Source organism: Macrosteles quadrilineatus, unplaced genomic scaffold, assembly GCF_028750875.1.
Source record: "Macrosteles quadrilineatus isolate MER2022 unplaced genomic scaffold, UCM_ALF_1.0 Scaffold_9__3_contigs__length_116548681, whole genome shotgun sequence".
Taxonomy (NCBI): Eukaryota; Metazoa; Arthropoda; class Insecta; order Hemiptera; family Cicadellidae; genus Macrosteles; species Macrosteles quadrilineatus.
In genome coordinates, this window is record NW_026542602.1 from 111,941,988 (window position 1) to 111,955,965 (window position 13,978).

The 13,978-nt window shown below is 33.8% G+C and overlaps 1 long non-coding RNA gene across 2 annotated transcripts in view; it reads right to left on the bottom strand.

The window, feature by feature from the left end:
- LOC129004211 (uncharacterized) overlaps positions 1-13,978 on the bottom strand; it is a 119,813-nt gene that overhangs the window by 58,295 nt on the left and 47,540 nt on the right. For both annotated transcript variants that reach the window (XR_008491682.1, XR_008491683.1), the window contains exon 3: positions 2,742-2,803. This is a non-coding gene — a long non-coding RNA (uncharacterized LOC129004211). The remainder of the gene's footprint in view (positions 1-2,741; positions 2,804-13,978) is intronic.

Consider the following 13,978-nt stretch of genomic DNA (forward strand, 5'->3'; position numbering starts at 1 on the left):
AATCTACCAGTAACTTGCCGTCTCGTCCTGCCCACTTTCCTCCGTCCAAATGGATTTTAACAGCAGATCCGTCGAAATCCATTTCCATAACGCATCTAATCCCAGTCTCTATGGTCAAGTCGAATCCATTTAAAATTGAGTTTTGAGTTTCTCCTAAAAATCATCTTGTCATGAGAAAGTTGATTGAAAGAAATGACTAGGCTGTACAGGCTATGACGTTTTCCTGAAGTGGTTTAAGACATTTGAGCTATCACAAATCAGTCAAACTCGTTGAAAAAAGATTGATAACTTTTGAAATGTATCGTTAAAACTTGCTGTATTCTGTACCATAGATTGAATTTGTATATTATATCATCGAAATGGATCAGTTTCATGAGATTGTGTGTCCTATAAATGTTACAGTACGTTAATATTTATCTCTCATTATTTCACCTAATCTAGAACTAGTATGACGAAATGGAACGATTGGTTTGTAGACTATCAACTCTATAAAGCACGATATGTCAAACTTACATTTTTATTGGAGAAACATTTAGTCGATACATAAGCGTCGAAAAACATTCAACAAAAATAATAAAAAAATATGTATTCACGATAGGACACGAAGCCTTCTAGCAGTATGCAAACGATGATTTTATGGGGATCTTTCCATCAGTAAGACATACATTCTCTAAACGATAAAAGACAGATAGGTTAAAAAGCCAAGGATGTGATCGAGTGCTTTCTTAAACCTACTTTTTGCCGTCCACATTAGTGCGTGCTAGATTTAAACCGGTGTCTGAAACGTCAGTTAACAGATTGTGGATTCACGGTAACACACCATTAGCGTATCTCGCACAACAGGAGCATATCGTCCCTTAAAACGCTACGTTTAGCCAACACGAACACTTCCCGGCTATCTTTAGTATTTCCAATGAGGAAACGCCCAACAACTTAATTGATAAAAAACCAAACGTCACGACGCGTAAAAATGCTAATATATGGCGCCGGCGGATCGGACTAACGGTCCAGCCCTGAGTTGTTTTTGGATAATCCGTCGAAAGAACATCTTCCGTCTCTAATCTCGGCCGTCGGCGTCGACCAATATAAGGGTCGTAAACTTCGAGACGAACGACAAACCGTTTGGGTTTTGACACATATTTGCCCTATTGAATCTCAGTTCAACAATAGAGTTGTTGCTAGTCTAGTGTTGGCGTCTCGGACTTTGGTACAGGAAGAACGGGGTTGATTCTCGACACATACACAAACAATGAATGGGTTTTGACCGCTTTCCTCTTCAAACTACTTGTACATGATTTGATCAAACTACACGTAAACGCCGAGAAAAATATAGTTCAAGAGAATTAGGTTCACTAGTGAAAAGCAATAAAAATAAAATGAAACAAATTTGCTTAACAGACATTCTGTAAATACTGCTTAAACTTTCACCAGAACAGATTTTAACATAAGTGGGCCAGAGTACTATTAAATTTCAGTGATCATATCAATAGATCATGATAATTTAGTTCACTCGGCAATACAAATGTTTAACGCAACAAACTTGCTCGACGCAAAGACCTGTGTAAATACCGGTTAAACTTTCAAGTGATTTTAAAATACAAGTGGGTCATGACTGTCTTAACCCAAAATATCTGCAATATTGTCTGACTCAGGGTTATTACGACCACGTGGCTCCTCCTGTCGCCCGCAATTTTAAACTTGTTTTTGTTTGAACGTCTTCCCCGAGCCAAATCTCTTACTTAGTTGCCTGGTAGTCGCTTAATGGTGACAGCTACTTTCTCAGTACAACGTTACTGCCTTGGTTGTTTGCAGCTGATATTAATTTTATTTCCTTGTGAAAAGAAAAGAAGAGTATTTTAAGAATTTTGTGCGGATGTTTAAAGAGCTTTTTAAGTTTCACTATACATCAATTTGTCTGTATACTTAATACAATGAGGATTTCGCTATAAAATTCCTTATCCAGCCGCCCTACGTAGTCAATTTTTACGGTTGATGTGTCATTTTAAAGCTTAGATATAGCGAGGGATGAATAGTAAAAGGTAATTTCTTTTTGGACTTCACCACATTAGTGTTTGATTTATTTATACAATTCACTTTAAAAGATTCATCAATGCTGACCAACTTTTTTATCAGACGTATTATTACAGTAATAAGTTCTAAATTGTACTCACCGTTTAAGGTCATTAACCAAAGATGATCATAGAAAATAGGAATATGACTCTATACAACATAGCTTAGAGTGTATAGATTTAGAAAAAATATTGGTATGAACAGATTTCCTTCGGGCATGCTCCTTATATGCTTTGAAAGTTTACATAATTTAATTAATTGAATGATTAACAGCTGTCACATAGTCAGTCACATAGTAGTGAAAACTAGTCCTTTGAAAATGTGTTTGTTGATGTTATACTGTATATAAATATTGGAAACTAGTTTTAAAATAAGTATAAAAAATATTAAACAACAAAATTCTTTCTATATAAGTCGTACAAAACTATTCAAAATCAGATATCCAAAATTTGTTGTTCTAGTATGTAAGTACATATATTTAATCTATATCTTAATATTAATATCAAGTTTATCCAAGTATTGAGGTTTAAATTTTTTTTCAAAACTACACCTGTAAAAAAGCCAAAAACGAATGATTAAATCCGTATTTCTAACTAAAAATTTTAATGCAAAAGTTCATGAAATGCTACCTAAAATTAGTAAAAAAATACATGGTTAAATAAGTAACCTACCCTTACAACTGAAGGGTGCTAGTGAGCTAAGGCGTGGCGGCCCTGTCCGTGTGTGGCATCATCTGGAATATAAAACATACAAAAAATTACAAATCAATCTTAAAGTCCTTAAAGTCCTATATGATTTTAACATATCTCTTGATGGCCTACCAACTTAATTAAATTGAAAAATAGCCATTGAGTTTTCCCTGTTGTAAGTTATTAAGTTTATTTTGGGTCTGTTTCATGTCTGGTAAAGCTTAAATGCGTTTATGTGCATGTCTTTTAATTTCAAGGTGTGCGGTTTACTCATTGGATGAAACACTGAGGTTTTATAGATCGCTAACAAGTATATTGTTCTATTATATCTTAATGATTTTGACGTAGAAAATATTTCATAGTACACAAACATACATTTACACAAACATACAAAGTACAGAAACATACCTTGATACAAACATACCTTGACACAAATATACAATGGACACAAACATACCCTGACACAAATGTACAACGGGCACAAACATACCTTGACATATATATATATCAACGGCCACAAACATACCTTGGCACAAATATATCAAGGAACACCAATCATACCTTGAAAAAAATATACAACATACACAAACATATAAAACAATTATATACCTAGAAGCTAGGAATCTTTCCTTAAATGCAAATTAATTAAAAAAAGTATAATATTACCTGAGTACTGCCAGACTGATCCTGTATGATCCTTATGGATTACGCGTTTCGAGGATTTAAGTCCTCATCTTCAAGATCATGTACAAGAAGTGTGTACAAGAATTGTACAAGAACATTGTATCTTATTTAAACTTTTGATGACCTTTTCGAAGTGATAGAGTTAACAATGTTCTTGTTCAAGATCTGAAGATAAGGACTTAAGTCCTGGAAACACGCAATCCATAAGGATCATACAGGATCACTCTGACAGTACTCAGATAATTTATACCTTTTATAGTTTGTTCAGTGATTTGGAGACAAAACAACTTAAATATAGAACAAATTAATTATTTACAAAGTGCAACAGAACGTAAAGGAACGTAAACAATAATTTTGGAACAAACTCAAATCTCAAGTCTAGATTGTTACTTGTAGCAGGGCCAAACAGAAATTAACGAGTAAGCATAAACATGGCTGTTTACAATCTGATGGCAGAAGTCACAACAGGGATTATGAAACTGGCGAGGAAACCCGACGTGGAGCATCTGCCAGGAACATACGTAAAGGCTATACAGTGGCGATCACGTGATAGCCAGACTTGTCTTTGTGCAAGTAGTCTTATTAAATTGGTCACCAATGTCCAGAAGAAAAGTGATGAATGTAAAATGAAAAGTGTCAATATAGATTTTGAACAAGAGGTCTATGTAAGACATATTAATAAAAATTAAATTACTTGGTAGGTGCACGCATGTGTCACGTAAAATAAGTGAATTACAAGCTACAAAAACAGATGGGAAATATAAAGTGAAAAGCTATCCAAACCCAAACTGCTGAAGCCGGAAATTCACGAGTAACGAAAACACATGTTGAAATTCGGCGTGCGAATTGTTCTAATAGATTTAACCCCCCACGAATGTGCAACGTAATTTAAGGTGAAAGTAGGGCTCAATAGCAAGAGATTTAAAAATAAACTTCAACCCCTAATGGTAGTTTAAGGAAAAAGTCGCCCTCTTTGGCCATGCCTTTCGATCCGAAAGATACGTCCTTCCATTTCAAATAGCTATAGTTTCAAGTGCAACACAACATGCGTTTGCAATGAAAATAGACAAAACATAAGTAAGGGTCGTTGAAAGGGGGTGCGACTGGGGGCTTGACTTGGGGAAACCATGTTTCTCACACAGCCTTTTCCCGTTTCAGTTTGTGGCCTTTTTCCGTTTAGGGAATCTATCTATTTGTTTGTATACTCCTTGGACTGGGAAAAATTGTTAACGTCTGCACAAAAGTGTTGAATAAAATTTTACGTAAAATGGCCTACAATTCTTCTTACTAGAGAACTCTATCCAATTAATTAGCTTAACTAAGGCAATTTTCATTCAAGGAAATCTAAAGCAGTATTCGTCCATTGGACTCCACCAATAAACCATGTACACCATAAATATGTTGATAAAATATCTTACATTTTTAACATTTTGTTGGTCAGATTATGGTTTTTGTTTTATAAAGCTGCACGGTCAACTTCTAAATAGAACAAGCAACCACGAGGTCTGTAAGCAGACGACAGGTGGACCAATGCCAAAGCACCGACAAGTTTATCGATCTCTAGAGATGATGTTTTCTGATTTGTGGTCTTTCACAAAATGTTGGTGTTGCCAGGTTTGAACTCAAACTCAACTCCAGACAGCGTTAACTCAACTGTTATTGTGTATTGTTAAGGGAGTATTACTACACAATTTTGTCTGTTGGAGTTTGATAATCTAGGGTTAATGTCCTTGTTGTGGGATTTTAATAGTCTTGTTAACAGTGTTACAATGGTTGTATTACAGTGATTAGTGTACTATTGATTCTAGAAAGTAATGAGTAATATATTGACGATGATGAATATAGTCTATATTCTTCTAAATATTTTAAAAACACTTATTACAATTTACTAGATCAATATGTTTATGAATACATTTAAATAAACTCTACATGCTAGAAAATTTAGACCAAATTAACAGTTTATAACCGTTATGATGGTTTGCATTAAACTCACTATTTAAAACACAGGATGCCATTTTAATCCGAGATAACGTTTGTAATGACGTGGTTACTAGAAACTTCATTTAGTTAGGCTTTACCATAAGGCTTCATGCGAGGATCTAATCCTACTTAATGTGAATTTTGATACTTTAAACAGCCTTTGTTGCTGTTTGAGATTCATGTGCAAAGAGAAATTGGAATATAAAAATTGAATGTGTTGATATTAAATTTCATACAAAATATATAAATGTCAAGTTTTATAATCTTTGATTTGCTTATAATTCAATCCTTATGTAATTTACTATTCTATTAACTGATCCTCCCACTAATAAATAATCAAGCTATCTATAAAATAATCGTTAAAATATCTCCATTCCTCAATCTTATTTTTAAAGAATGGAAATAAATATTTTCTTTTAATATCGGATCCAAGATTGATGCACGTTTTCATCCAGCATGTGATTGAAATATTCTTTGACATCTTTGTCCTTTTTAGCGTCAATTCGCCGTCTCCAATAATTAATTTTTCTATGTCCCCACTCTATCACACCCACTTAAAAACAATATTTTTTTTAAATCTCATATTTAATATCAAATTGCTTTGGTTAGAGTGTTTGCTTTGTCCTTCAATAGTTGTGAAATTGATTATATGAATCGGTGACCATTATCTAGGTTTGTATTCTATCTCAAGGATGAAGGTTTGGGCCACTCTTTATCCACCTAATGACGCCTTTAAATACGGTGGGAATTTGGGAAATCCAAAATAATATAGACTTGAACGGTTAAATCATACTAACACGGGTCTCTATCAGATAAGGTAATTGACTTTATTATCTAACTGTTCAGGCCAAATTATAGAATTTGATGAATTGGAAATAATTGTATTTCAAAATGGTTGCGTTAGCAAAATTTGTTATCGAATGGCTTTTAATGGTGGACCAAAGTAAATGTGGACCAAACTACATTAGTGTAGTTATCTAAAGAATAGACACAGTTTACTAGCTCTAGAAACCTATCCTTTTTGTGTACTTTAAATGCGTTCCTGGGAGTTAAATCGAGCTCCGAACTACTGAATTACTTGATCACATAGCTGTTCGTGTTTAGAGGGATTTGAACCCGGTCCTTCAGTATAGAAGTCTTGCACACTAGTTCTAGACCAGCTGCATCCTTCACAATGAGGTGTATAATATGCTTAAGTCGGTGTAGTTTACAATTGTAACAAGTATTTGTGAAAATCTGTTACATCCAAATGAATGAAATTAAAACACTCTAGTAGAGAAATGAAATAAATACAGTACATACAACTTTAGTCTTTAATTTTCAGTCTCATTATTAGGTTTGTGGTTGTATTTGAGCTATTTTATCTAAAAACAATGCTTACAACCCATCTTCTAGTTCTATAAAAGCCAGTAGTCCAAAGATACAATAATTGTTTTTCCGAACATTTAATATAAATGTGAGTGCAGTGCATCCGTGACAGACTTATAGTTGGAAAACTAGTCGAGTAGTTTGTGCAGTGAGGTAGCTCAAGATAGTAATTTGTTAATTAGAACCACAGCAGCAGAGGTGTTTACATTGTGCTACATCGTACCTTGATTGCGTGTAACTAACTACATCCCACAACGGAGAATACATTGTACGAGAAGGCGTATTTATTGTCATTACCAAGGGTGGGTTAAGTTTAGGGCCGGGAAGATAGATAGAGCTATAGCACAGAAGAATGACATCGTTTGAGTAAATGAGGCATGACAGCATGAACGGCACTGTAACGTTTATGCTTCTATATAAATTTTGATTATTCGTAAAGCGATTTTGTAAGATTGTTATTTTATATTTAAATCGAAATAAATAAGGCAAATGAATTTCATATACTATATATCCTCTGATATTTCATGCATTATGATAAGTTGATTTTAAAATGTAAAAATATTGTATTTTTATGATTAAGATTTTTTGATCTCCATTGGCTAGATAAAGTGTTTTTTTCTTAGTCTATTTCGTAATCACACTATATCCTTGACATAAAACGCAACCAAGATGTAAGTAAAACCTAGTGTATGACTAAGAGCTGATTATAACAATTGTCAAAACGAGAACTCTACAAATGATTGAATTTAAGATGTAAGTAAATACAACATTTACTCTTATTTTATTTTCTCTTTCCATTGGTCAGAATGGTTTTGGGTGTGATGACGAGTAACCCATTTAAAAATGAACTTTCTTCCATGAAATACGAGGGGTGTTCAATAAAGACTGACAGTAGCTTACTTGTAAACAAACAAAGTCAAATTAGTTTTTTATAAGTTGGTATGAAAGATTGAAGTACAAGCAACCACGAAATCAGCTGTTAACATCATAGCATTGTTGCATTGTTGTCATAGCATCCGATTCATAAAAAGTTGCACATTTTTGCCTCTAAGGTTTACTATGGCTGATTTTCGTGAGCAAAGATATGCGATAAAGTTTTGAGTAAAATTAGGGAAAGGTATTAAAAAAATGTATTAAAAGAGTACTGTCAGTCTTTATTGAACACCCCTCGTAAAATACATCTCCAATCAATCACATAAGTGGTTAAATATTTCAACTTGTGAACTTCCTTTGTTGTCTCATTAACTTCATTATAAAATGTTTATATTGAAATGACTATTAGTTTACCACGATTTTATTACATTCAGCCGGTTGATATTCGAGAATAAATGAAGAAATTTAAACAAAAAAATCTTAAGTCTTTTCTATTTTATTTGCTAAATTTTACAGAGAGAGTTAACGTTTCAAAAATCATGCAAACGACTCTAATAGTCATATTAAACAGGATTTACTCAAATACATTTTTTTAAGCGTACTGCTATATAAAGTGTAAATGAAAAACATCAATGTATCCCAGCGTGTATGTGTATGTCCTCTGCATTGAATGTTTGCCATCGTCATTTCCCGATGGAGACGAGATGAGATGCGGTTTGTATTGGTACGGTTGACCAAACTGACCACTCTTCGCGATTAGCCAGAGCTGACCATTATAAATGTTTAAAGTTTTTTGTAGGGTTGGTAGTTTTCAGTACACCAATTCGTTAGTTCATTGCTTAGCTGTGAACAAATTCATTTTACGCTACATGTAAAACAGTCAAAATTTAATTTATTGATGGATAATAATTTGTTACAAACACACATGCATGAATTTACAGAGAGGGATATCTTTAACGAAATACATGATAGGTCTCCCAGGAGAGGAGAACATTAACACAATCAAGTGTTTAAGTTTTAAGGGTTTCAAGAATTTCAAAAATATAAGGATACCGGATCTTAAAAAAAATTACCTACAACACTTACTTTTGAGCTTTGCCAAAACACCATTTTGGGTTTTATTACTAATAACTTCCCAGTTACACCAAACCTCATTGATAATTATGCAATAATGAATGCATAGCTGATCGGAAACGAAGTTAATAAAGCTGGAATACCAACATATAAGCTAGTTTTGTCATTAAACAGTGTCTCGCTGAACTTCCAATTTGGGTTGCGTAAAAAAACCATGTATTACATTCTGACAAATAATTCACAAACTGTTCTCCTAGAAATACAAAATAAATTTACCTCTAAAAGAAAAATAATTATCCACAAATATCTCACAAATTAGCCTTGAGCAAGAATTACAATTGTTGGTTATTTTTAACAGCTGCAATAGAAACGTTAGAACAAATTTATAAACGTATTTAACCTCTTCAACAGTTAAAAGGAAGCAGCGTAGCCGCAATTAGTCAATTGGTTACCAAATCTGAACCATTTGTAAGGAGCCACACTCATTCAGTTGAAGCAGACTTTTACGGAGAATTTATCGCTACAATTAAATGCGAATTCGTTGGCTAATTGTGCATGACAAACGGCCTTGGCTACTCGCTCGGCGCCTGCTCGCTCACTGTCTAGCGCATGCAACACACCTCATTTACATGTTGTTCAAGATAAGGATTGCTATTTTTATTTGTTTGTCTGGTGGCCAAGCTTTGCTTCGTTGACAGTTAATGTGTTGAGTAGAACTAATTTACCTCTTTAATCAAATGCACTTTAAACCTTTATATTTTCCTCAAGTGGCATTAGTATACAAAACCACACTCTTGGTGTTTCACCATATTGTTCATATATTTTCTCTAAGATTCCAGCAATAAAAGTCTATTATGACTAGTAGTTAAAATAGACAATTTAAGGTCTATGATTCTTTTGAAAAATGAAAACACTTTAATACAATTGATTTAATGCAGGTCATTTTTTCTGTTCACCAATGTTTGAGTAATTAGTGGTTTTATATGTTATCTTTTTTGTTATTGTATTTTGTTATTGTATACATCAATGAGGGCTACTTTAAATGTTACTAAGTAAATCAAAATACCATAGTACCCTAAAAACATTTTATTTTATATTACTTACATGTTTCGGACATTAATGCCATGATCACAGTATAGTATATAACCTCATCTTATCTTTTTATATATTGGTTTACTAACTTTAAAGCTATTACGGCAAAGTATATCTTTCTATAAGAAAACCATAGATCGTTTCATGATATTATAAATTGAGCCACTACCAGTTGATACAGCCGTTTAATTAGCGATTATTATATTTCGAAATATCGGGCAACCCTTGTGGGTTCCCTCCTTGGTTAACTTACTTAGCCAGACATTAATTAAACTTATACTAGGCACTACTTATCAGTAATAAATGATGAATTCATCATGATGGAAAAATGGGTGATTCCTCGTCGGAGGTTGCAGTTGAAGAGAAGGAGAGTTGGGGAAAAAGGAGTCAGGGGATAGTTCTGTTACTCACGGCAGACGACGAGCTCGTCATGAGCTCGTCATGTTATTTGGCTTATCTAGAATTTAAAAGACTCTACTTAATTCCTTTCACATATAACTTTTTGCACATTTCATAAAAATATTACATAACCATATTTTAAATAATTTGGAAGAACACATAATTCCAAATAAAAAAGATCAATAAACATTTTTAATCTCCTATGCCTAGATTGCGCACGATTCCGTGCGCCAGATTCGCTAATCTTTTATAAATGTTTCACGTGATTACAACCTGTTTATTAATTTACGAATTTAGCAATGCCCTGAAGTAGTTACCGTTTCTTTTGTACATCTGATTTTCTGTTTTTATTTTATTATTTGAAGCTGATTATTTTGTATTGTAAGTTTGAAAATTTACACGAACTTTTGAGTAAGCCAAGATATTCAGTTTTTAACACATAATCGGGCCATCTACTAATGGATTCAGCAATTTCGTATCCGAGTCTTACAAGCTTTAACTCTTTATGAATATACCAAGATGGACACGCCAGGGTAAGAATGTTATTGGGAGGATTTCCCCCGTAAATATTGTTTCTCAGTTACTACAACACTAAACACTAAATTGTGGAACATTTTCTTTGTTTCTTGTTCACGTTATATATATTGACTCTAATGCTGTCCGAATAAAGCTATTTTAAGGCTAAAACCACAAACACTGAAAAAACATCAAGTGAACCGATGAAAAGGTACTCCTATTTCTGTGAAGACTTTATTTCCTACCAAAACTGTTATTCACAGCTATTGTCAATAAAACTATGCAAATGTTAAAATAAATTGCTGACGGGTAGGTTTTAATTAAAAAGTTTAGATTTTATGAAAATTGATAACAAAAAACATGACGTATAAGTTAATTGCTCTGTTTTAACGTGTACTATCTTTATGGAATATGATACTGGCTTCGTTCTCCATCTGCATACGTGGCAAACTTTAAGTAACTATAAACAAGTAGAACATCAAAATTTAAGTTAATGCAATGCTACTAAATTTTGTAAATTTAAAAATAGAAACATATAGTCATTAATAATATCTTACGACCATTTGCGTGTGCTCTTCTTCACAGATTTGATTAGGGTATGTTCAACGATAATAAAGTTTATGTGTGGTTTTTTGGTTATGTCCTCGAACATCGCAATCTTTGTGTTCGTAAGAGAACAATACAATACACATCCAATGTAAAATATTTAATACACACCAAGACGTATCAGTTGCACACAGATCCTACCTTTGCCAAATCTCCACAACTGCCACGTCCTCAAGGGACATTACATGTGAAGTACGGCGGCAGTTTGGCACAGTCGCGCCTTCAGTCACACCGCGCGTTGGGGTCTCCCACATTGGCGCTCTCTCCACGCCCATTCACCATCTCTATCGCACCTCTTCTGACACTAATACAGCGCTAATGTCGTCGCCGACACTTCTCAGTCTGAGATATCACTTTGGCACATCATTATGACCTGGTAACTCATGGTTTCCAACAATGTTATGTGAAAATGTGTTTTCTTCATTTAAAACTTCAACTAGAAGATTGTAGTGGTAACAATAAATTTTAACGTTAGTGGTGGTGGTCATTTTTTACTTAAACTTGCTTGAAAAAGTTGAAATTTTTAGTTTTATATATAAGGAGGGCTACGGAACTGGACTACAGGGCTGTATCATTATTTAATAGCACAAAGCCATAGACGATTGGCGGGATTTAAACCCTGCTACTGTATTATTTAAAAAGGAATCACGTGACATCTTGGCCAGCTGTACACTCTGGCACTGCTTTCAACGGAGAAGGATTCACTATGAACATAATTATTTTGTGGTATAACTGTGTAAGGCAGACAGATGAAGCCTTTTCAAACGTAATTAGACATAACTACAGAAAACCATACAGATCCCTTAAAATATATCTACACATCTACTTTTGTAATGTTAAACTTGCTGTTATATTTAGGCTATTGCTGGAAACCTTGAACTTATTGCACGATTGTGAGTTTAATTAATGCACATTAAAACAACCTACTACGGTACTAAAAAATATTGATAGTTAAATATGGTTACAAAATACAAAATAAAAATACCCTATGAACATCTCTAACTGTGCTCTATTTTGTTAACATATACGTCCATTAAAGAGGAAAATAAATTACCGGAAAAGGCAAATATACGAGTCTCAACATGTGAGTCTAAATCCGGGAGTTAGATTTAATACCCACTAACTTTCTACCTTTACTAGCTAGCATTCAGAAGATCGGAGCCTACTAATTAATTATGCCAATTGATTCTCAGAATAGGTAATTAACATATCTTATGAGCCACGGGCTGATATCGTCGACCGGTTCTTGAGGACAGACGTGAATGCCGATCTTGCCACTTCTGAATGAACGCGGGACCAGTTTTTGTCATCAATGAAATTATTGCGAAAACCCCTTTTCAAGATTTGTGGATTAGTGAGGGTCATTAAAACCCAGACTCTGTCTGGCATCTGGGAATTTGAAAACTTATACTCAAATGGGCTGTCATGATGTTAAAATACTATATCAAGTCTTCTGAAGACTTATGGGATGTTATTTAACAATGTTTGAATTTAGTTTCATAACAGGTTGAGATGAAAACCTTTCTGTGGTGGTGAAGAAATGATATTTATCTTTCTCTGTTCAATCGACAAACCATAAGTGATCCTGCCACTTTAGAAGATCATTAACGTTACTTTTTCTAATGTGCTTACTAGACGTTATGGGTGATGCGTGAGGTCAAACTTGTTTATAAAGATCATCCCGCTGGTTCATTTCACGTCCAAACGTGTATTATATATCGTATCTATGAATGATAAATGTACGTACTGTTTCCATGGAGTATTTCAGTAATATATTGGCATATATAAGTTGCAAAACGTGAATTGGTTGTACACGTGTAATTTAAAAAAACCGCATACGACTTAACGTAGCTCAAGCCAACGCATTTTATTTATGGGCATAAACAATATGTCTGCTACTTTATACTACTTGATTTCCCTTACAAAGTATTATAAGGATGTTGTATAAAGCAACTGTGTCACATAAGAAGTATTATTTATGACGTATATATCAAAGTTAATATCCTAATTCCGCGCACTGAGACATTGAACTAATGTTTGCAAATGGTTTATTATTACAAGGTAAGTAAAAATGATACATATTTTTTATTGGGATTATGATAGTAGCTTCTAACTGTAACCATTCAGAACGTGAATTTGAATGAAATTGTTTAAACATTTGATTTTGCTTGCGTAGTATAAAAATACATAAGAAAAGATGAAAAATATTTAAATATTTTGCAATTCAAATGTTACCCACGCTTTAACCGAGATTGCTTAGCATTTTACACCAAGGTGCAATGAAGAGGCGTAATTAATACAACTAGATTACAAGAAGATACTGAGTAAGCAATGAGCAGAGCTTCTGAGTGTGAAGAGTACAAGGACAACCTTGCTGTGTTAGTAATGTGACTGGGTGGTCAGTGGAATATACTGCTGCTGAATCCAGCACTTGGCACACAACTGCAAGGACATGTGCAGGAATGGAGGACTCATTACAATATGCCCTGGAACTTAAGGAGTACAGTGAGTCCAAAAGACAGTCGTTAATGTGTGGGGCAAATCAAGAAAATGTAAGAAGGTCATATACATTTGATATTGATAATTTTATCAATATCAAATACTTTAGAGGGAAATACAATGCAATT